Below are 24,171 nucleotides of genomic sequence, written 5' to 3' on the forward strand. Positions count from 1 at the left end.
CTTGAGCGGCAGTTTCCTAAATGTTTTCTGGGTCTGAGTTGGTTTTGCCTTCTTCCTTCCCAAATTTTGTATTCTGATGCAATACAAGCCAGATTTTGGACAGAGTAGCCATTATGAAAGAAAAAAAAACACAGCAAATTGGCTTTCAGGTTTAGAAATCTACAGGCAACACGACCAAGTTGAGTTTCTGTGTTTTGGAAAATGACATGAAACCCGTCTGCTGAGGGGACAGATACTAATTCCCTCCAAATTAAGTGTGAGTGTGATTTTGAGGTGAATTCAATCAGAATTCCAAAGTCAGTCTGTGGAAGGGGGGGATGAATCTGGAAACAGTCAGTTTCATTGTGTCTAAATCCAGCCAAATATCACAAAGGACACTTGCATTTCTTCGGCTTTTTTCTCATTTTTCTTATTTATCATGGTTTGTAATGAATTTTCTGATGTGAGCTTTGGTTTTGAGGCTGCAATATGGAGTTCAGGGCACAAGAGGAAGGTTCTTTTTCAATCAGGGCACAGCTGTTGGCTTCCTCCTATTCTGGCTTGCTGTCATTGTTTTGGGTGCCTCAGCCGATTTGTTGTTTTTTATGTGGCAATTTCCTAAATGTTTTCTGGGTCTGAGTTGGTTTTGCCTTCTTTCTTCCCCAATTTTGTATTCTGAAGCAAACAAGCAAGATTTTGGACAGAGTAGCCATTATGAAAGAAAAAAAAAACACAGCAAATTGGCTTTCAGGATTAGAAATCTGCAGGCAACACGTCCAAGATGAGTTTCTGTGTTTTGGAAAATGACATGGAACCCTTCTCCTTAGGGGTGAGATTCTAATTCCCTGCAAATAGAGTGTGAATGCGATTTTGAGGTGAATTCAATCAGAATTCCAAAGTCAGTCTGTGGAAGGGGGGGATGAATCTGGAAACAGCCAGTTTCCTTGCGAGTAAATCAAGCCCAATATCATTATGGATTGTTGCATTTCTTTGGCTTTTTTCTCATTTTTCTTATTTATCATGGTTTGTAATGAATTTTCTGATTTGAGCTTTGGATTTGAGGCTGCAATATGGAGTTCAGGGCACAAGAGGAAGGTTCTTTTTCAATCAGGGCACAGCTGTTGGCTTGCTCCTATTCTGGCTTGCTGTCATTGTTTTGGGTGCCTCCACTGACTTTTCGTTTCTTGAGCGGCAATTTCCTAAATGTTTTCTGGGTCTGAGTTGGTTTTGCCTTCTTATTCCCAAATTTTGATTCTAACGCAATACAAACAAGAGTTTGGACAGAGTAGCCATTATGAAATAAAAAGCACAACAAATAGGTGTTTGAAGCTTAGAAATCTACAGGTAACACGACCAAGGTGAGTTTTTGTGTTTTGGAAACTAAAATGGAACACTTTAGCAGAGGTGACAGATATTAATTACCTCCAAACTGAGTTTCACTGTGATTTTCAAGTTAATTCAGTCAGAATTCCACAGGTAGGCAACTGGAGCAGTATATGAGTCTGGCAAAGCCAGTTTCCTTGTAACTAAATCAAGCCCAATATCATTATGGATTCTTGCATTTCTTTGGCTTTTCTCTCTTTTTTCCTATTTATCATGATTTGTTATGAATTTTCTGATGTGAGCTTTGATTTTGATGCTGGCATATTCAGTTCAGAGCACAAGAGGATGGTTCTTTTTGAATCAGGGCACAGCTGTTGGCTTCTCCAATTCTGGCTTGCTATCATTTTTTTCGGTGCCTCAGCTGATTTGTGGTTTCTTGAGCGGCAATTTCCTAAATGTTTTCTGGGTCTGAGTTGGTTTTGCCTTCTTCCTTCCCAAATTTTGTACTCTGACGCAATACAAACAAGGGTTTGGACAGAGTAGCCATTATGAAATTAAAAACACAACAAATAGGCATTTGAAGCTTATAAATCGACAGGTAACACGACCAAGGTGAGTTTTTGTGTTTTGGAAACTAAAATGGAACAATTTGACCGAGGTGACAGATATTAATTGCCTCCAAACTGAGTTTCACTGCGATTTTCAGGTTAATTCAGTCAGAAATCCACAGTCAGTCAGCTGGAGGGGTGGATGAATCCAAGAATAGCCGGTTTCCTTGCGAGTAAATCAAGCCCAATATCATTATGGATTCTTGCATTTCTTTGGCTTTTTTCTCATTTTTCTTATGTATCATGGTTTGTAATGAATTTTCTGATGTGAGCTTTTGTATTGAGCCTGCAATATTGAATTCAGGGCACAAGAGGAAGGTTCTTTTTCAATCAGGGCACAGCTGTTGGCTTGCTCCAATTCTGGCTTGCTGTCATTGTTTTGGGTGCCTCAGGCAATTTGTGGTTTCTTGAGCGGCAATTTCCTAAATGTTTTCTGGGTCTGAGTCAGTTTTGCCTTCTTATTCACAAATTTTGTATTCTGATGCAATACAAGCAAGATTTTGGACAGAGTAGCCATTATGAAAGAGAAAAAAAAAACATAGTAAATTGCCCTTTCAGGATTAGAAATCTACAGGCACCATTTGAAGGGTAAGAGCACCTTGCCTGCCATGAGTGCCTGGTGCTGCGTTCCCCATGTGACCCAGCCTCTACACCATGACTCTCACGGCCCAAAGGAGAGTATTACAGCTGGCAGGAAGACAATTCTTTATAATTATTTCAAAAGCCAAGTAATGAACTTTATTAATAATTATGGGCATATTACCCTCGTTACTGCATAACATCCAGAGCAGCCCTTTCAAAAAAAAAAAAAAAAAAAACAAAGAGAAAGAAATCTACAGGCAACATGACCAAGATGAGTTTCTGTGTTTTGGAAAATGACATGGAACCTTTCTGCTGAGGGACAGATTCTAATTCCCTCCAAATTGAGTGTGAGTGAGATTTTGAGGTGAATTCAATCAGAATTCCAAAGTCAGTCTGTGGACGAGGGGGAAGAATGTGGAAACAGCCAGTTTCCTTGTGTCTAAATCCAGACAAATATCACAAAGGACTCTTGCATTTCTTTGGATTTTTCACATTTCCCTTATTTATCATGCTTTGTAATGAATTTTCTGATGTGAGCTTTGGATTTGAGGCTGGCATATGGAGTTCAGGGCACCAGAGGAATGGTCATTTTCAATCAGGTCACAGCTGTTGGCTTGCTCCTATTCTGGCTTGCTGTCATTGTTTTGGGGCCTCAGCTGACTTTTGTTTCTGGGTCTGAGTTGGTTTTGCCTTCTTATTCCCAAATTTTGTATTCTGACGAAACACAAACATGATTTTGGACAGAATAGCCATTATGAAAAAAAAAAACGCAGCAAATTGGCTTTCAGGATTAGAAATCTACAGGCAACACGACCAAGGTGAGTTTCTGTGTTTTGGAAAATGACATGGAACCCTTCTGCTGAGGGGACAGATTCTAATTCCCTCCAAATTGAGTGTGAGTGCGATTTTGAGGTGAATTCAGTCAGAATTCCAAAGTCAGTCTGTGCAAGGGGGGGAAAACTGGAAACAGCCAGTTTCCTTGTGTCTAAATCCAGCCAAATATCACAAAGCACTCTTGCATTTCTTTGGCTTTTTCACATTTCCCTTATTTATCATGGTTTGTAATGAATTTTCTGATGTGAGCTTTGGTTTCAAGGCTGCAATATGGACTTCAGGGCACCGGAGGAATGGTCTTTTTCAATCAGGGCACAGCTGTTAGTTTCCTCCAATTCTGCCTTGCTGTCATTGTTTTGGGTGCCTCAACTGACTTTTGGTTTCTTGAGCGGCAATTTCCTAAATGTTTTACGGGTCTGAGTTGGTTTTGCCTTCTTCCTTCCCAAATGTTGTATTCTGATGCAATACAAGCCAGATTTTGGACAGAGTAGCCATTATGAAAGAAAAAAAAAAACCACATCAAATTGGCTTTCAGGTTTAGAAATCTACAGGCAACACGACCAAGTTGAGTTTCTGTGTTTTGGAAAATGACATGAAACCCGTCTGCTGAGTGGACAGATACTAATTCCCTCCAAATTAAGTGTGAGTGTGATTTTGAGGTGAATTCAATCAGAATTCCAAAGTCAGTCTGTGGAAGGGGGGGGATGAATCTGGAAACAGTCAGTTTAATTGTGTCTAATCCAGCCAAATATCACAAAGGACACTTGCATTTCTTTGGCTTTTTCACATTTCACTTATTTATCATGGTTTGTAATGAATTTTCTGATATGAGCTTTGGTTTTGAGGCTGACATATTGAGTTCAGGGCACAAGAGGAAGGTTCTTTTTCAATCAGGGCACAGCTGTTGGCTTGCTCCAATTCTGGCTTGCTGTCATTGTTTTGGGTGCCTCAGCTGACTTTTGATTTCTTGAGCAGCAATTTCCTAAATGTTTTCTGGGTCTGAGTTGGTTTTGCCTTCTTCCTTCCCAAATTTTGTATTTTGACGCAATACAATAAAGAGTTTGGGCAGAGTAGCCATTATGAAATAAAAAACACAACAAATAGGCATTTGAAGCTTATAAATCGACAGGTAACAGGACCAAGGTGAGGTTTTGTGTTATGGAAACTAAAATGGAACACTTTGGCTGAGGTGACAGATATTAATTGCCTCCAAACTGAGTTTCACTGCGATTTTCATGTTAATTCAGTCAGAATTCCACAGGCAGTCAGCTGGAGGGTGGATGAATCCGGGAACAGCGGGATTCCTTGCGACTAAATCAAGCCCAATATCATTATGGATTCTTGCATTTCTTTGGCTTTTTTCTCATTTTTCTTATGTATCATTTTTTGTAATGAATTTTCTGATGTGAGCTTTGGTTTTGAGGCTGGCATATTGAGTTCAGGGCACAAGAGGAAGGTTCTTTTTCAATCAGGGCACAGCTGTTGGCTGGTTCCAATTCTGGCTTGCTGTCATTGTTTTGGGTGCCTCATCCGATTTGTGGTTTCTTGAGTTGCAATTTCCTAAATGTTTCCTGGGTCTGAGTTGGTTTTGCCTTCTTCCTTCCCAAATTTGTATTCTGATGCAATACAAACAAGATTTGGACAGAATAGCCATTATGAAAGAAAAAAAAAAAACACAGCAAATTGACCTTTCAGGTTTAGAAATCTACAGGCAACACGCCCAAGATGAGTTTCTGTGTTTTGGAAATTGACATGGAACCCTTCTGCTGAGGGGACAGATTCTAATTCCCTCCAAATTGAGTGTGAGTGCGATTTTGAGGTGACTTCAATCAGAATTCCAAAGTCCGTCTGTGGAAGGGCGGGATGAATCTGGAAACAACCAGTTTCCTTGTCTCTAAATCCAGCCAAATATCACAAACTCTTGCATTTCTTTGGCTTTTTCACATTTCTCTTATTTATCATGGTTTGTAATGAATTTTCTGATGTGAGCTTTGGTTTTGAGTCTGGAATATGGAGTACAGGGCACCGGAGGAATGGTCATTTTCAATCAGGTCACAGCTGTTGGCTTGCTCCAATTCTGGCTTGCTGTCATTGTTCTGGGTGCCTCAGCTGTCTTTTGGTTTCTAGAGCGGCAATTTCCTAAATGTTTTCTGGTTCTGAGTTGGTTTTGCCTTCTTCCTTCCCAAATTTTGTATTCTGACGCAATGCAAAAAGAGTTTGGACAGAGTAGCCATTATGAAATAAAAAAAAAAAAACTACAACAAATAGGCATTTGAAGCTTAGAAATCAACAGGTAACACGACCAAGGTGAGTTTTTGTGTTTTGGGAAGTAAAATGGAACACTTTGGCTGAGGTGACATACATTAATTGCCTCCAAACTGAGTTTCACTGTGATTTTCAGGTTAATTCAGTCAGAATTCCACAGGCAGTCAGCTGGAGGGGTGCATGAATCCGGGAACAGCCGGTTTCCTTGCGACTAAATCCAGCCAATATCATTATGGATTCTTGCATTTCTTTGGCTTTTTTCTCATTTTTCTTATTTGTCATGGTTTGTAATGAATTTTCTGATGTGAGCTTTGGTTTTGAAGCTGGCATATTGAGTTCAGGGCACAAGAGGAAGGTTCTTTTTCAATCAGGGAACAGCTGTTGGCTTGCTCCAATTCTGCCTTGCTGTCATTGTTTTGGGTGCCTCAGCCAATTTGTGGTTTCTTGAGCGGCAATTTCTCAGATGTTTTCTGGGTCTGAGTTGGTTTTGCCTTCTTATTCCCAAATTTGTATTCTGATGCTATACAAGCAAGATTTTGGACAGAGTAGCCATTATGAAAGAAAAAAAAAACACAGCAAATTGTCCTTTCAGGATTAGAAATCTACAGGCAACATGCCCAAGATGAGTTTCTGTGTTTTGGAAAATGACATGGAACCCTTCTGCTGAGGGGACAGATTCTAATTCCCGCCAAATTGACTGTGAGTGCGATTTTGAGGTGAATTCAATCAGAATTCCAAAGTCAGTCTGTGGAAGGGGGGGGATGAATCTGGAAACAGTCAGTTTAATTGTGTCTAATCCAGCCAAATATCACAAAGGACACTTGCATTTCTTTGGCTTTTTCACATTTCACTTATTTATCATGGTTTGTAATGAATTTTCTGATATGAGCTTTGGTTTTGAGGTTGGCATATTGAGTTCAGGGCACAAGAGGAAGGTTCTTTTTCAATCAGGGCACAGCTGTTGGCTTGCTCCAATTCTGGCTTGCTTTCATTTTTTGGGTGCCTCAGCCGATTTGTGGTTTCTTGAACGGCAATTTCCTAAATGTTTTCTGGGTCTGAGTCGGTTTTGCCTTCTTAATCCCAAATTTGTATTCTGATGCTATACAAGCAAGATTTTGGACAGAGTAGCCATTATGAAAGAAAAAAAAACACAGCAAATTGTCCTTTCAGGATTAGAAATCTGCAGGCAACATGACCAAGATGAGTTTCTGTGTTTTGGAAAATGACATGGAACCCTTCTGCTGAGGGGACAGATTCTAATTCCCTCCAAATTGAGTGTGAGTGCGATTTTGAGGTGAATTCAATCAGAATTCCAAAGTCAGTCTGTGGACCGGGGGATGAATCTGGAAACAGCCAGTTTCCTTGTGTTTAAATCCAGCCAAAATCACAAAGGATTCTTACATTACTTTGGCTTTTTCACATTTCACTTATTTATCATGGTTTGTAATGAATTTTCTGATGTGAGCTTTGGATTTGAGGCTGCAATATGGAGTTCAGGGCACTGGAGCAATGGTCTTTTTCAATCAGGGCACAGCTGTTGGCTTGCTCCAATTCTGGCTTGCCTTCATTGTTTTGGGTGCCTCAGCTGACTTTTGGTTTCTTGAGCGGCAATTTCCTAAATGTTTTCTGGGTCTGAGTTGGTTTTGCCTTCTTCCTTCCCAAATTTTGTATTCTGACGCAATACAAACAAGAGTTTGGGCAGAGTAGCCATTATGAAATAAAAACCACAACAAATAGGCATTTGAAGCTTAGACATCTACAGGTAACACGACCAAGGTGAGTTTTTGTGTTTTGGAAACTAAAATGGAACACTTTGGCTGAGGTAACAAAATATTAATTGTCTCCAAACTGAGTTTCACTGCGATTTTCAGGTTAATTCAGTCAGAATTCCACAGGCTGTCAGCTGGAGGGCTGGATGAATCCGGGAACAGCCGGTTTCCTTGCGACTAAATCCAGCCAATATCATTATGGATTCTTGCGTTTCTTTGGCTTTTTCACATTTCCCTTATTTATCATGGTTTGTAATGAATTTTCTGATGTGAGCTTTAGTTTGAGGCTGGCATATTGAGTTCAGGGCACAAGAGGAAGGTTCTTTTTCACTCAGGGCACAGCTTTTGGCTTGCTCCAATTCTGCCTTGCTGTCATTGTTTTGGGTGCCTCAGCCGATTTGTGGTTTCTTGAGCGGCAATTTCTCAGATGTTTTCTGGGTCTGAATCGGTTTTGGCTTCTTATTCCCAAATTTGTATTCTGATGCAATACAAGCCAGATTTTGGACAGAGTAGCCATTATGAAAGAAAAAAAAAAAACACAGCAAATTGTCCTTTCAGGATTAGAAATCTACAGGCAACACGCCCAAGATGAGTTTCTGTGTTTTGGAAAATGACATGGAACCCTTCTGCTGAGGGGACAGATTCGAATTCCCGCCAAATTGAGTGTGAGTGCGATTTTGAGGTGAATTCAATCAGAATTCCAAAGTCAGTCTGTGGAAGGGGGGGGATGAATCTGGAAACAGCCAGCTTCCTTGTGTCTAAATCCAGCAAAATATCACAAAGGACTCTTGCATTTCCTTGGCTTTTTCACATTTCCCTTATTTATCATGGTTTGTAATGAATTTTCTGATGTGAGGTTTGGTTTTGAGGCTGCTATATGGAGTTCAGGGCACCGGAGGAATGGTCTTTTTCAAACAGGGCACAGCTGTTGGCTTGCTCCAATTCTGGATTGCTGTCATTGTTCTGGGTGCCTCAGCTGACTTTTGGTTTCTAGAGCGGCAATTTCCTAAATGTTTTCTGGGTCTGAGTTGGTTTTGCCTTCTTCCTTCCCAAATTTTGTATTCTGACGCAATACAAACAGGAGTTTGGACAGACTAGCCATTATAAAATAAAAACCACAACAAATAGGCATTTGAAGCTTAGAAATCTATAGGTAACACGACCAAGGTGAGTTTTTGTGTTTTGGAAAATAAAATGGAACACTTTGGCTGAGGTAACAAAATATTAATTGCCTCCAAACTGAGTTTCACTGCGATTTTCAGGTTAATTCAGTCAGAATTCCACAGGCAGTCAGCTGGAGGGGTGGATGAATCCGTGAACAGCCGGTTCCTTGCGACTAAATCCAGCCAATATCATTATGGATTCTTGCATTTCTTTGGCTTTTTTCTCATTTTTCTTATTTATCATGGTTTGTAATGAATTTTCTGATGTGAGCTTTGGTTTTGAGGCTGGCATATTGAGTTCAGGGCACAAGAGGATGGTTCTTTTTCAATCATTTCACAGCTGTTGGCTTGCTCCAATTCTGGCTTGCTGTCATTGTTTTGGAAGCCTTGGCCCATTTGTGGTTTCTTGTGTGGCAATTTCCTAAATGTTTTCTGGGTCTGAGTTGGTTTTGCCTTCTTCCTTCCCAAATTTTGTATTCTGACGCAATAGAAAGAAGAGTTTGGACAGAGTAGCCATTATGAAATAAAAAAACACAACAAATAGGTGTTTGAAGCTTATGAATCTACAGGTAACACGACCAAGGTGAGTTTTTGTGTTTTGTGAAATGAAATGGAACACTTTTGCTGAGGGGACAGATATTAACTCCCACCAAATCGAGTGTGAGTGTGATTTTCAGGTGAATTCAATCAGTTTTCCACAGTCAGTCAGCTGGGAGGGGTGGATGCATCTGGTGACATCTGGTTTCCTTGCGACTAAATCAAGCCCAGTATCACTAATGACTCCTCCATTTTTTTGGCTTTTTTCACATTTTTCTTATTTATCATGTTTTGTAATCAATTTTCTGTTGTGAGCTTTGGTTTTGAGGCTGCAATATGGAGTTCAGGGTATTAGAGGTATGGTCTTTTTCAATCAGGGCACAGCTGTTGGCTTGCTCCAGTTCTGGTTTGCTGTCATTATTTTGGGTGCTTCAGCCGATTTTGGATTTTTGAGCAGCAGTTTCTCAAAGTTTTCTGGGTCTGAGTTGGTTTTGCTTTCTTCCTTCCCAAATTCTGTAATCTGACACAATACAAACAAGAGTTCAGACAGAGTCGCCATTATGAAATAAAAAAAAATGGCATTTCATGCTTAGAAATCTGCAGGAAACCCAAGCAGATGAGTTTTTGTGTTTTTGAAAATAAAATGTAACCGTTTTTGCTGATGGGACAGAGATTGACGGCCTCAAAATCAAGTTTGACTGTGATTTTCAGGTGAATTCAATCAGAATTCCACAGCCAGTCAGCTGGGAGGGGTGGATGAATCCAGAAACAGGTGGTTTCTATGTGACTGAAAAAGCCAAATTCACTAGGGACTCTTGCATCTCTTTGGCTTTTTGACACTTTTCTTAATTATCATGGTTTCTAACGAATTTTCTGATGTGAGCTCTTGTTTTGAGGCTCAAATATGGAATTCACGGCATGGGAGGAATGGTCTTTTTGAATCAGGGCACAGCTGTTGGCTTGCTCCAATTCTGGCTTTCTCTCATTGTTTTGGGTGCCTCAGCTGAATTTTGGTTTCTCGAGCGGCAATTTCCTAAATATTTTCTGGGTCTGAGTTGGTTTTGCCTTCTTCCTTCCCAAATTCTGTAATCCGACACAATACAAACAAGAGTTCAGAGAGAGTCACCATTATGAAATTAAAAAAAATAATAATATGGGTGTTTCATTCTTAGAAATCTAGAGGCAACATGACCAAGATGAGTTTTTGGTTTTGGAAAATAAAATGGAACACTTTTGCTGAGGGGACAGTAATTAATTCCCTCCAAATCAATTGTGAGTGCGTGTCCAGGCATGGCCTTGTGAGCTCCAGGGAGGTCATTCTGGGTATCTGTCTCTCAGTGAAAAAACTGGCTTGGAGCAGTTCTGCAGCATGAAATCCTTTAATCCCATTTCCCACTCCAATGACCCCAGGGCTCTGGCTGGTTCCAGCCAGAACAAACTGACCAGGGGAAGCATAGGAGTGTTTGTGAGGGGCCCTGAGAACAGGCAGTGCCGGATCTGGAAGATTCTATGGTGTTCTGGTTTGTACTCTCTGGTACAAAAATGGTTGAAAGACATCCTCATACTTAAGAATGAGGTATGCCTCCTAAATAGTGGTTTACCCTGCTGCACTACAATGCTCATCCCTGGCATTTTATTTGATGTTTCCCTGCCATTTTGAATTGTTTACCTAAGTTCTTTGGTGGAGCCAGTGTTGTGATGCATTAGGATAATCTGTTGCCACATCCCATATGGCCACTGTTTGTGTCTCAGCTGCTGTACTTCCCATCCAGCTCTCTGCCAATGCATCTGAGAAAGCAGCAGACAACCCAAGTTCTTAAGTCCCTGCCACCCATGAGGGAGACTTGGATGGGGTTCCAGATCCAGGCTTTGATCTGACCCAGTCCCAGCCATTGTGAGCATTTGGTGGGTTGACCTGCAGATGGAAGATCTCTCCCTCCCCCTCCATGTCTCTCCTTCTTTATAACTCTGTCTTTCAGATAAATAAATCTTTTTCACATATTTATTTTTCAACATTTTTTCCCTACCTTTTCGCACACTCCCTAGGTGCTTCTGCCTTCTGTGGACTTGTCCTCCTCAGCCTCTGACTAGAGCACAGCCACCTCTCCAATGCTGACATCCTCTGACACATGTTTCACTCTTCTGTTCTCTCTAAACTGCAGACTCTTGATCTACCCAATTAACTCTCATGCATAGACACATACACCTGAGGACTCCAGAGTCTTGGATTTCAGGTTGTAATTCACTTTCCTTTTCAGAGGACTGCTGAAAAAACAAGTCTGGAAGCCAGGGTGTAGCCTTGTGTTTCAGATGCCTGTGTCCCACATTGGAGTTTCTGTGTTTGATTCCTGGTTCCAGCCCCTGCCTCCAACTTCCTGATAATGCAGACCCTGGGAGCTAGCAAGTGATGGCTCAGATGATTGGGTTCCCTGCTCCTGGGCCAGGCTGGCCACTGTGGACATTTCAGCAGTGAACTAGAGGGTGAATACCACTTCTCTGTCTACTTGTTCATTTCTTTGCATCTCAAATTAAAAAACAAAACAAGTATGTTTGTATCATCCATTAAAATAACTTCCTCAATGGAAAAAAGTAGTTTCCTTGTTAAATTTGGGGAAAAATAATGCTTCTTGGTTGTAAATGATATTTGAATAATGCATAACTGTGCATCAGACTTCCATTGTGGACAAGGAAGAGAAAGATGGAAGCAAAAATTTTTGCTTCTGGCTTTGGTACTTGTCATGTAACCTTGAAAAATTCATTTAAACTCATGGGGCCTGAGTGTCCTTAAAATTACAGGCTCATCTAGTTGAGGCAGGTGGTGTAAGGGGAGGTGGCAGGAAGCTGAGAGCTTTCCTTGTTTCTGTGCCAACAGAGCTAAGTGACATTAGCAAGTCATTTGACCCCTCTGGATCTTCCTCCCTTGTGAGATAAGATTGTCTTTATAGTTAAAGGATTTATTCTACACAGTCCTATCTTATGGTAAGGTTCACATGACTGTGAAGTGCTTTATAAACTGGCAGTGTAATAATCAAGTTGGCACTGAAGATGAAATGTTAAACAGCATAGAACTTCTAAGGCTTGTAGTTCTATTAGGAGCTACACAGAAACATTGAAGTTCATGGGCATTTTCAATTTAAAAGCAGAATCATTGAATCACGGTTCAGAATCAGTATAGTTGCTAAAATTCTTATTTATAATCATTGAGATTGGTAGTGTAATTACTGATAGCATACTCCTAGTGTTGTATATTTTAGTTTATACAATACTTAGACTATATAAAGTATAGGTAGCATGGGAAGTGTGATACACAGCAGTCTCGTAGAATGGCAGATGTCCTAAACAGCACTCTGGCCTCAGAATCAGCCCTTAAGGCACTCAGATCTGGCTGAAGAGCCCATGAGAGTATTTTAGGTATGGAAAGCCACTCTGGCAAAAAAGAAAAAAGGGACCTAAATAAAAGATCTCTGTGAGTGAGATCCCAGTAGAACAATGGGCCATTAAAGAATGAGGTACCTTTCTCTGAAGAGAGGAGAGAACTTCCCCTTTGACTATGACCTTGTCTAAGTAAGATCGAAGTCAGTGAACTCAAGAGGCTTCCATAGCCTTGGCAATTCATGACTAGAGCCCAGGGAGATTTCTGATGCCATAAACAAGAGTGTCAGATTGTTAAGTCAACAACAGGAATCACTGTGTGCTTACTCCTTATGTGGGATCTCTGTCCTTAAGGTGTTGTCCAATGTGAAGTATTGCTATAACTAGTACTCAAACAGTATTTTACACTTTATGTTCTGTGTGCTGCAAACTGATGAAATCTTTACTTAATATAAACTAAATCGATCTTCTGTGTATAAAGATAATTGAAAATGAATCTTGATGTGAATGGAATGGGAGAGGGAGTGGGAGATGGGAGGGGTGCTGGTGGGAGGGAAATTAGAGGGGGAAGCCTTTGTAATCCATAAACTGTACTTTGGAAAATTATATTTACTAAATAAAAGTTTTAAAAAAATAAAAAATAAAAATAAATAAAAATACAGGTAGCAATATTTAATGCTTCTTTTTCACTGGATTGGATTATAGAATACGTTAATAAACCTTTTTTAAAGATTTATTTATTTATTTGAAAGGCAGATTTATAGAGAGAGACACATAGACAGAGATGTTCTGTCTGCTGTTTTACTCCCCACGTGGCTGCAAGCAGCTGGAGCTGGGCTAATCCAAAGCCAGGTGCTTCTTCCAGGTCTCCCACATGGATTCAGGGGCCCAAGTATTTGGGCCATCTCCTGCTGCTTTCCCAGACACTTTAGCAGGGAGCTAGATTAGAAGCTGAGCAGCTGGGACATGAACCAGTGCCCATAATGTTTGCCAGCACTGCAGGTGGTGGCTTTACCTTATATGCCACAGCACCAGATACAGCCTATTCATTTTAAATTAATAACTAAAGATTATCCACTGTTCAGCCTCCAGGCTTTGGCTTGGCCCAGCCTCTGCTGTTGTGGACATTTGGTGAGTGAACCAGAGGTTGAAAGATCTCTCTTCTTATGTCTCTCCCTCTCTAACATTGCCTTTCAAATAAATAAATGAGTCTTTGAAATAAAAATACATACATACACACACATACATACACACACACACTGTACCAACACAGTGGGTAAAGCCATGGCCTGCTGTGTCAGCATCCCATATGAGTGCTGATTCAAGTCCCAGCTGCTCCACTTCCAATCTAGCTCCCTACTAATGTGCCTCGGAAAGCATCAGAAGGTGGCCCAAGTGCTTGAACCACTGCATTCATGTGGGAGGCCTGGCAGAAGTGCCTGGCTTTAGATTGGCTCAGCTGAGGCCAATTTGGGAAATGAACCAGCAGATGGAAGATCTGTCCCTACCCCTTCTCTGTAACTCTGCCTTTCAAATAAATAATAGATTTTAAAAATGGGGGAAAAGGGCAGTTTTGTTGCCTTCCCTTTCCCTAGAGTAACATAATCAAAATCTGTTAGGCAAATGAATAAGGGAAATTCTGAGATCATGTATTGACCACAGAAGAGAATGGATTCCCTGTACATTTTCTGGAAGCCCATGCTAGTTGGAACCAAGGGAAGGATAACAAGAAAGGGGGGGCCTATATCCCTCTTATTTGTCTTCTTTGTTCATTGGAGCAGTGGAGAGCTGAGTAATGTAATATTAGTGTTTGTCTCCATACAGTTCACTTCTATTTAGCTGTGGTTTTTTTTTTTTTTTTTGCGTTTCTTTATTTATTTTAAGAGATTTATTTGAAAGGCATAGAGACAGGGGTCTTCCATCTGCTGGTTTGATCCCCCAATGTTTGGGTGAGGCTGAAGGCCCATGAGCCCCCACCCATCTTCCACGTGGTGTGGGGTCCAAGCACCTGTCCATCACCACTGCACTCATTGGCTGGAGTGAGACAGGAAGTAGGGCGGTAGGGAATGGAACCAGTGCCCGTGATGTGGGCCCTGCAGGCTGTGGTTGCACCCCCATGCCACGGCGTAGGCCTCAATAAACCTTTCTTTAAAGTGGAATTAGGGGTAAAAATGGTCTGAGGTGCATGTGCGGTTCCTTTGTGAGACAGGCTGAGGCCCTGTGGGTGCCCGGGGGCCAACAGGAACACCTGCAGCCTTGGCCTGCAGGTCCTGGGTGTCTCCCCTCTGCTTGTGCCCTGCCCGCGGGCCCGGCCCAGGCCCCAGTGGCACCTCAGGGATATCTGCCTCAAACTGGTCACTTTAAGTCACTTTGTGATCCCTGACCTCTGCCCAAGGAAGGAAGCAGGAAGCAGCCCAGCAGGCTTCCCCCGACCTCTGGAGCCCTGAGCTGTGATGCCAGCCCATGCCCCGGGGAGCCCACAGCCATTCTGGGCCAGCCATTGTGACCCACGACCCCTGAGCCTGGTCCCCAACCCCTTCAAGGTCACCACTGCAGCCTCCTATTTAGCTGGTTCTTAATCCTCAAGAAGGGAGTTAGGTCAATGTTCTATTCTCATCAAAGACTTTGATGTTTAATAAAAGAATGTGTCAGTAATTTTAACGCTGGGTCATTCTAAAGATGTGCTGTGACTTAGGTTTAGAAAAGAGCATCTTGCTTGCCACCCTCATCTCAGCTCTGGGGGCTGTCAGTTCTCTCTGCACAGATTCAGTAATGCATGCTTCTTCTCTACTACAAAGATCTTATGTTGGTCATATTTCCAGTTACCAAAATCAAATCAACTCACACCTGGACTCTGAGTATTCAATGACATTAGTTATCAAAATAAATGTATTCAAATATTCAAAGACCACTTCAAAGCTTAACTGCCTTCAAGAGTGTTTGGCACTTGGAACAGCCACTGTGGTTTTCTACACATGAGCACTCACTATTTTATATACCATTTAACAATTCAAACATCACTTCAGGTTCAGCAATACACAACAATAGCATGGATGATTCTACATAATAAACATGTTACATTAGTTTGGACTTAAAACCTAGAACTAAAACCATGTGGTAACCTGGATGGATTTAAGGAAAGATGTAGAGCTAGGTAGCTAAGGCCACAGAATCCCAGACCTATTGATTTTAAGTGAGTCTAGAACAACAGCATTCCATTGCATTATCTTCCATCTCAGAGTCCTGCTTTTCCAGTGAGACCCACCCCATTCAGACCACATATTTCCTGCCTGTGTCTTCACGGTGCTGGAAGCAGTTCTGATACAGGCATCTGCTGGACAGTCACCAGCTTCCTGATTTACTACCTGAACTGGAATCAACAGTTGTGAGGGATGTTTCCCAAACACCCAGGCTGAATTGAATGTCAGTCTCTGGCAGTCAAAAACTTCTGCCTTAGGAAACAGAACATGTCCTCTACTCTGGGGCTCCTTTTTCTTCTCATGGGGTTCTGTGGTGATCTGTGGTTTTCAACACTAGTTCTGGTAGCATTCTGACTCAAAAGAAAGACCAGGGATAAGAGTTCTTTCTGGGGGCTGGTGTTGTGGCATAGCAAGTTACACTGCTGCCTGCAGCACTAACATCCCACATGGATGCCAGTTTGACTCCCAGCTGCTCTACTTCTTCCCCAGCTCCTTGCTGGGTAAAGCAGCAGAGAATGGCCAAGTGCTTGGTCCTCTGCCCCCACATGGGAGACCTGGAGGAAGCTGCTGGCTTCAGCCTGGCCCAGCCCTGGCCATTGTGGCCATTTAGGGAGTGAGCCTGCAGATGGACCTCTGTGTTTCCCTCTCTTTTTCTCTCTGTAACTATGCCTTGCAAAGAAATAGAACTTCAGAAAGTTATTCTCCATCAAGTAATACACCCTTTTCCAGGCAGTTGTAAAGCTAGGAGTCTTAGCTTCTTGTATATTTTGGATAATAAGAGTTTTGGTTTGAAAGCATGTTCATCTGAAACAATGATCATTCATTATCCTTTGTTAGAGAAGGGGGCTCTGCTCTTTGAAAGTGAAAATCAGAAGCTGTAATGTGTGATGAGCTCCACCTGTCAGGTCTGGGGATACTTATTTGAAAGACAGGGCACCAGGAGAGGAAGCTTTTCAGATTCCCCGGTCCTTGCTTTAGTCTTATGTCTTTACTTCTTTTGTTGCTTCTTGATGTCAAGAGTGTACTCTTTATGCTGAAATGAGGAATTGTGTCTTACCTCTTTTGGGCCTTTTTCTAAGAAGAGTGTATATATTTATCTTGGATATAAGGATAGCTTCTGGGGTGTGTTGATGTTTTTTGGAAGTTTTCTCAAGCCAGCCAGTAGCCTATATTTTCTCCACAGAATTCAGTTTTTAAAAAAGCCTCCAATACAGCCAGACCATCTGTAGGTAGGGAAGAGAAGGTAGAAAAATAAAAAGAAACATGAGGAATATGAGGAAGCTAATGATCAAATAATCCCTTGTGCTTTTCTAGTACTAGGATTAGCTATTCTCTAGTTTTTACTCAATCCTGTAATCCTGCGGATTTAGCTAAGACAAAAATGCCAGTAGGCAAAATACGTAAGTTGGTTCCATACTACTAAAACAGATATACTTCAGTTTGTTTTAATGCCAAAAATGTATTTACAGGAGAGGCATAAATCCTCAGGGAACTAAGTCTCTTGCAAACACTGCATGCAATGAAAAGCATCCTCAGCCTCAACCAAGAGCACTGCCATTGCAGAGCTGAAGGGTGATTTATCCTCCCCACCTGGTGTGAATATGCTGCGAAATAAATGGAGATAAACAGACCTTCTAGGTTAAGTCGAATTCTCCTTGGTGAGCTGCTCATTTGAGGACACAGTCTTTCTGCACTCTTGTGATACTTGCAATGGATTAAATTCAAGCCTAATTCACAATTGCTGGCCAGCAGCTCCTGGAATGCTGATCACAACAGTGCTTCCTTCAGGGAAGGTCTGCAAGAGCAGTTCTCTAATGAGTTGTGCTCAGAGCAGTTCCCCTCCCAGCTCAGCAGTGAGCTCTTCAGATTGCAAACACAGGAATCTCAACTTCCTTGATGAAAGCTTGCTACCTGCTTTTCTTGCCAATTGTGGCCTTCCCAGGAATGGTGGAGTTTTGCCATAGGTAGCTCAACCCGGTCTTCAATACTCTTAATCTTTTTTTTTAACTTTTATTTAATGAATATAAATTTCCAAAGTACGATTTATGGATTACAATGGCTTCCCCCACATACCGTCCCTCCCACCCACTACCCTCCCCTTTCCCACTCCCTCTCCCCTTCCATTCACATCAATTCATTTTTGATTATCTTAATATACAGAAGATCAGCTTAGTATACATTAAGTAAGGATTTCAACAGTTTGCTCCCACACAGAAACATAAAGTGAAAAATAATAGATGATTTTTTTAAATGATGATGAAATCAGATCAGACCTATTGTCATGTTTAATACATTATCCCTCTTAGTAGTTTTTTTGTCTGTTCTACTTAATATGACTGGTTTAATTCTGTAATTAATACACAGTTATTCTTAAGTGTTAAAAATTAACTGAAATGTGATCCCTGTTAAACATAAGAGTGGGAATAAGAGAGGGAAGAGATGTATAATTTGGGACATGCTCAAGCTGACTTGCCCCAAATGGTAGAGTTAAAAACATAACAGGGGATTCCAATTCAATCCCATCAAGGTGGCATGTACCAATGCCATCTCACTATTCCAAGTGATCAATTTCAGTTCACAATTGATCATAATGAAAGGACTAAGAGTCAAAGGGAGCACATAAACAAGTCTAGTACCTGCTAACACTAACCGATGGAATAAATAAAGGGGAGAGTGATCCAACATGGGAAGTGAGATACTCAGCAGACTCATAGAATGGCGGATGTCCTAAATAGCACTCTGGCCTCAGAATCAGCCCTAAAGGCATTCGGAGCTGGCTGAAAAGCCCGTGAGAGTATTTCAGGCATGGAAAGCCAAGATACTCTGGCAAAAGATCTCTGCGAGTGAGATCCCAGTGGAAAGAACAGGTCTTCAAAGAAGGAGGTACCTTTCTCTGAAGGGAGGAGAGAACCTCCACTTTGACTATGACCTTGTCTAAACAAGATAAGAATCGGAGAACTCAGAGGGCTTCCATAGCCTTGGAAACTCATGACTGGAGCATAGGGAGACTACTGATGCCATAGACAGGAGTGTCAATTGGTAAAGTCAACAACAGGAGTCACTGTGCACTTACTCCTCATATAGGATCTCTGTCCTTAATGTGCTGTGTATTGAGATTTAATGCTATAACGAGTACTCAAACAATATATTTCACTTTGTGTTTCTATGCGGGTGCAAACTGTTGAAATCTTTACTTAATGTATACTAAACTGATCCTCTGTAAAAAAAAAAAAGAAAAGAAATTATCAATACTCTTAATCTTAAAAAAAAAAAAGACAATTCACTAAGTGGTCATCCTTGAATACACTACTTACACTACTGAGCCTGAATGCATTTTTACAAAATAAAGTTGCCCAATAGCTATAAACCAAAAGCCAACAACAGGCTTACCCACCTAATATTACACTCAGCCCCGAAGTACTGAGCAGTTTCATCAGTTCCTCAGAATGTAACTATGCTGTGAGCACTAAAGATAGGACTACCCAAATTTTAATTATCAATACACTGCACAGCTAATAAAGCAGATGCTGTCTCTGGCCCACAAAAGGAGACAGTTTCCCTGCAAGGTTAACCGCAATCAGGAGACATTTTGCACCTGATGGAATCCACAGCGGGACTGCCTTGAGCCTACTCCTCTCCTTCCCTTTCCACCTTTGGTCCTGGATGGGCCAGAGACCACACACAGGAGGTGCCACCGGTCACCCATGTCCCCCTGTCCACCTGCAATGCTCCAGGGAGGCAGATGCTGCAGGACAGTGCTTTGTTCCATGATTGTCACTGTGTGAGATCAGCCCATCATGAGAAAATGACCATGGACTCCAATGAGATATCAACCACAGAAGCACTGCCCCCAGCAGCAGTGCAGGATGGTGGATGATGGAAGGCACAGCATGTCCAGGATCTCTAGGGACCCTGCAGGACTCTGTTGCCCTGGATGCCTACAACAGGCAGCTGCACAAAGGCCCAGTGCGCCTCCAGCACCCTCCTACCAAACCCTTCCCCCTGTCTGCCCATGCAGACCACATAGATGCTGCGTCAGTGAGCAGATCATCACCTTGCACTTGGTTTTCCTGCTGAGACTCGGCCTTCATTGCTTCCCCAAGTGCAACATGTGCTGCAAGCCTCAGCCAGCAGGGCCGGCAGGAGAGGTGGGTGGTCACACTCACCAGGTCTGTCTCTTCTTCTCCTGCCCCTCCTGACTCTCGGGCCACCACCTGCATTCTAACCCCAAGGTACGAAATGGGAAGACCAAGAATCTAACACCAGCCACATCACCTGCACACACTGCAACTACCAGCTGCCCACCAATGACCATCGCCTTTATAGCCAGCCTAGCATGGGGCGGGTCTGGCAGCACTGGTCCTGTCCCAGGGCAGCAAGGATTGGCCTGAGGCCCCCTGCTGGGCTGAGCCTGAGCTGCCCTGCAGCAGATTCTGGAAGCAAGAGAGCTGTTGATGGCTGAGGCCCTGGCTCAGAGCACACTTAGGGAGACCCCATGCCCAGCAAGGGCGCTGGGGCCCTGGACTTTCCCAGGCTGCAATCCTAGGGTGGAGTCTGGCGCAGCTCTTCTTCCCAGAGCCCTGACAGCAGATGGAGCGGGGTTCCCACGGGTTCATCTGTCGCTCCCCGTCTTCATGGAGGAACGACACAGGACCCTGCGCTGTTCTTTCGTCTGCTCGGCCCTCCCCGGGTTTGCTGCTGGTTCTTCCCGGGTTGGCTGCTGGTCCTTCCCGGGTTGGCTGCTGGTCCTTCCCGGGTTGGCTACCATCCCTTCCACCTCCGTGGAAGGGCGGTTCCCCCTGCCACATTCCCCACTTCCGCGGGGGAGCGGCACACCGCCGGCCGGCTCTCTTGGGGGCTGCACAGGTGTTCCCCTTAGATGTTCCTGGTGCATGCCGTCTCTCTCCTCCTTTATAGTCCTTCCACCAATCCCAACTCTGCTACCCACATGCCGAGTACGCTGCTCTCCTCCAATCAGGAGCAGGTCCTACAGTTTATTGGTTGAACTGGAGGCAGCTGCGTAGAAGCTGTTTCTCCCTTCTCAGCGCCATATTGTGGGAGAGCAGATGCATACAGTAAGTCCTAATTCCAGTAACTTAGTCTAGTCCGGGTTGCTCCCCACAGGCATCTTCCTTCATGGGAGAGTGGGTGAACCCCAAATGTCGTGACTCCCAGTGCCGGGTGCTGGCCTGCAGCCTTCTGGGAGGTAGTAGGAGACAGAGACTTTGTGGGGAGGTGACACTTGAGCTGGGCCTGTATTTTGGGTTAGCTCTGGATGCACATCCCAGTGCCCCTGGACCTGCGGGTCTGCTGCAGGCCTCCTGGAGGCTCTGAGTGCCAGGCGTCCTGGTGGGGAGGCCAGGATGGTGGGAGGTCGAGGTGCTGAGCTCCTGCTGGGTGCACCAGGCACTTTGGAGCTGTTCAGAGTAAGGAGTCGAGGTCACCTCCTGAACCACTCCTGGTCCCAAACTCCTGGTTTGGGATTTGCCAGAACCCTGAATTAGGGGTGTGGTGGGGGAGGTAGTGGTTGGCTTCAATGCACTGTATTTGTGAGTTCTTCAAACACAGCTTCTCCCTACTCCTGCAGGCTTTCAGGTGATTGACGAGGACAGAGTCCCTCCGCTGCAAAGTGACTGAAGTTTGGAAACTACGTCCAGAGCTTCACAGTGTGTATTCAGGTGGTCATCCTTCAGGCCTGCAGGTGGACAACAAGAGCAACAGTAAGATATTAATTACTGTATATACTCTCCTTTCTTTCCGGTAGACCCACCAAAAGAGAATGGGAGATGAGTACTTGAACATTGGAACCAGTCAGCATGCTAGGGTGAGCTGCCAGTACTTGGAGCTCAGGAGTGGACATGGAGAGCAAAACATGCATTGTTACTAAAGAGGACAGTTAGGCATTTTACTGTGAAAAGGGAAATCATTTAGAAGTGTGCAAGACACCTTAAGAAAAGGTCTGTATATTTATTTTTGTTTATTTGCAAGGCAGAGAGAGCCCTTCCATTTACTGCTCATTCCTCAAATGTCTGCACCAACCAGAGCTGGGTCAGGCTGAAGCCAGGAACTCAGTGTGGGTCTCCCACACAGGTGGCAGGGACTCAAGTACTTGAGCCATCAGCTGCTGCTTCTCAGGGTTCTGTTAGCAGGAAGCCAGAAGCAGAAGCAGGGCTAGGGCTTGAGCCCTGGGCATTCTGACTGGGATGTGGAAGGCTTTACCACTATGCCAAACACATGCTCCAGTAAGGTGTTTCAACACATTTGCAAAATGTAAGAATGTGGTTTTAAATATATGCTCTTCATCTTAAAAATTTGCATAATCTTATATTCAGTTTCATATGATTCAATACTTATTATTTAATACAAGTAACATTTAGACACATGCTCTCCTCACCAATAGAAACCTCAGTAATTTTTTCACTTAGAACCTTGAACATTAGCATTCATTCAGACTGAAGTTCACTCATAGGCTGGGAATTCTGACAAAGAGACAGTAGGGAAAAAAATCTAGATGTGTATCTGATACCTAGTAAGATTCTGAACCTGACTGATAGAATCTGAGTAACTGTTCGGAGTGTCACTTCATACCTCTCCCCTCTGTAATGAGAAGACTGTGTCCTTCGGCCACTTTCACATGATGTTATGTAAATCTTACCTGAAAAGCCTTCTATAAATTCTGAAGTACCATACAGAAGCATATTATGCATTTCCATATGTGTGAAAAAAGGCAATGTCAAAGGCATAGCTTTTCCAGAGAGAAGTTAGGAGGATTAGCTCAGTTTGTAAGTGTGTAAGTACCATTAAATATCAACATATTTGAAATAGATTTATAGAGTGTGGAGTTCATGATAGATATTTAATAAATGCACTCTGGATAATAAGCAAATATCAGAAATAATGCCACACCCATCAGTGTTTAAACTCTTCAGACAGCTCCATGCCAGGGAAGTGCAGTGATCCCTGTAAATTAACAAAAATAAATCTGTGTATACCCTGGAAGCAACTGGTTTATGCAGCCTATACTAGAGGTTTTTGTGTTTAGTAAAATTACTTGATTTTTTAATGAATGCTTTCAGACTGATACCTGATGCTGAGTGGCAGACAATTTTTTCTGAAAAGTATGTGGTTGAGAAATATAAATATAAACCAGTTTATAATTTTTGTGTGTGAATATTTTTCTGCATTGTGACAATACCTGCAATAATCAGAAGACTTTTCCTTAAAAAGTTGCTATATTGATGCATTTTCATTTATTTATGTAATGTATGTTTAGGTAAAAGGAATAGAGAGAGAGAGAGATCTCTATCTTTCATCTGCTGGCTCACTTCCAGATGGCCACAATAGCTGGGGCTGAGCCAGGCTGAAGCCAGGACCCTGGAACTCTGTCCCAGTCCCCCAGGTGGGTGCAGGAACCCAAACTCTTGGGCAATCTTTGCTGCTTTCTCAAGCAAAGAGCTGGATGAGAAGTGAAGGATGTGAGTCTCAAAGCAGTGCCATAAGGCATGCTGCTGTTGCAGTTGGCAACTTCCCCATTTGTGCAAAAATGCTGCCCTGGATTGATGACATATTTAAGTGCTGCCACTGGCTTTTGGCTAAATAGGATGACTTAACATGTGTTCCACTCTGTGGAAGAGGAACAAATAAGGCAGTTGGTTGTAAAAGTTGCCCATGGAAACCACAGCCTGAGAAAGATGAATCAACTCTCCTTGCATTTTCCACCTCGCATCTACACCACCCTTTTCTGGACAAACATCTGATTGTATGCCCTTGTGATGGAGGTTCCAGGGTGCTGGAACTTTTTGTAATTTTTTAAAAATATAGATTAAGAAGAAGACAAATAAACAAAAAATTACAAACTGCTGCCAATACCAAGAAGAGATTATTGAGAGTAAAAGGTCACCTGTTGGAGCCAGCACTGTGGCACATCAGGTTAAAGCCCTGGCCTGAAATGCAGGCATCCCATATGAGTGGTGGTAGAGTCCAGCTGCTCCACGTCCAGTCCAGCCTCCTGCTAATGCACCTGGGAAAGCAGTAGAGGATGGCCCAAGTCCTTGGGCCCTTTTGCTCATATGGGAGACCCAGAAGAAACTCCTAACTCCTGGCTTCAGATCAGCTCAGCTCTGTCCATTGTAGCCATTTGGGGAGTGAACCAGCAGACAGAAGATTCTCTCTCTCTCTCTCTCTCTCTCTGCATCTCTATATAACTTTTTCAAATAAATAAAATAATTTTTCTAAAAAATGGTATCCTGCCATACTTCTTTCTTCCCTGTTAATTCCTAGGAATTAAAAATTGTTACGGGGCCAACACTGTGGCAAAATGGGTTATACCAACACCTGCAGCACTAGCATCCTCTATGGGCACCAATTGCATGTTCTATTTCTGTTCCAGATCCCTGCTAACATACCTGTGAAAGCAGCAGAATATGGTACAAATCCTTTGGTCCTGCATCCAAGCGAGAGACCTGGATGAAATTTCCCTGACTCCTGGCTTTTTTTTTAAAGATTTGTTTATTTATTTGAAAGAGTTACACACACACAC

At 42.7% G+C, this 24,171-nt stretch overlaps 2 long non-coding RNA genes across 7 annotated transcripts in view; one reads left to right on the plus strand and one right to left on the minus strand.

Annotated features, from left to right (window-relative positions):
• Positions 1–16,708: 16,708 nt before the first annotated feature.
• LOC149125378 (uncharacterized) lies at positions 16,709–20,356 on the minus strand. The gene is made up of 3 exons (XR_016237062.1): positions 19,687–20,356; positions 17,264–17,427; positions 16,709–16,855 (listed from the first exon to the last, which is right to left on the minus strand). It is a non-coding gene; the product is annotated as an uncharacterized LOC149125378 (long non-coding RNA).
• Positions 20,357–20,553: 197 nt separating this feature from the next.
• Positions 20,554–24,171, plus strand: part of LOC149125379 (uncharacterized) — a 54,320-nt gene continuing 50,702 nt past the window's right edge. For 2 of the 6 annotated variants that reach the window (XR_016237060.1, XR_016237057.1), the window contains exons 1-2: positions 20,554–20,707; positions 21,220–21,352. This is a non-coding gene — a long non-coding RNA (uncharacterized LOC149125379). Of the gene's footprint in view, positions 20,708–21,219; positions 21,353–22,905; positions 23,032–24,021; positions 24,041–24,171 lie in introns of those variants that run through there. The other 4 variants (XR_016237059.1, XR_016237061.1, XR_016237058.1 and 1 more) reach the window with 4 other exon arrangements.

This window comes from Oryctolagus cuniculus, chromosome 7 (genome assembly GCF_051225735.1).
Source record: "Oryctolagus cuniculus isolate XC-2025 breed Fujian yellow rabbit chromosome 7, ASM5122573v1, whole genome shotgun sequence".
Lineage (NCBI taxonomy): Eukaryota > Metazoa > Chordata > Mammalia > Lagomorpha > Leporidae > Oryctolagus > Oryctolagus cuniculus.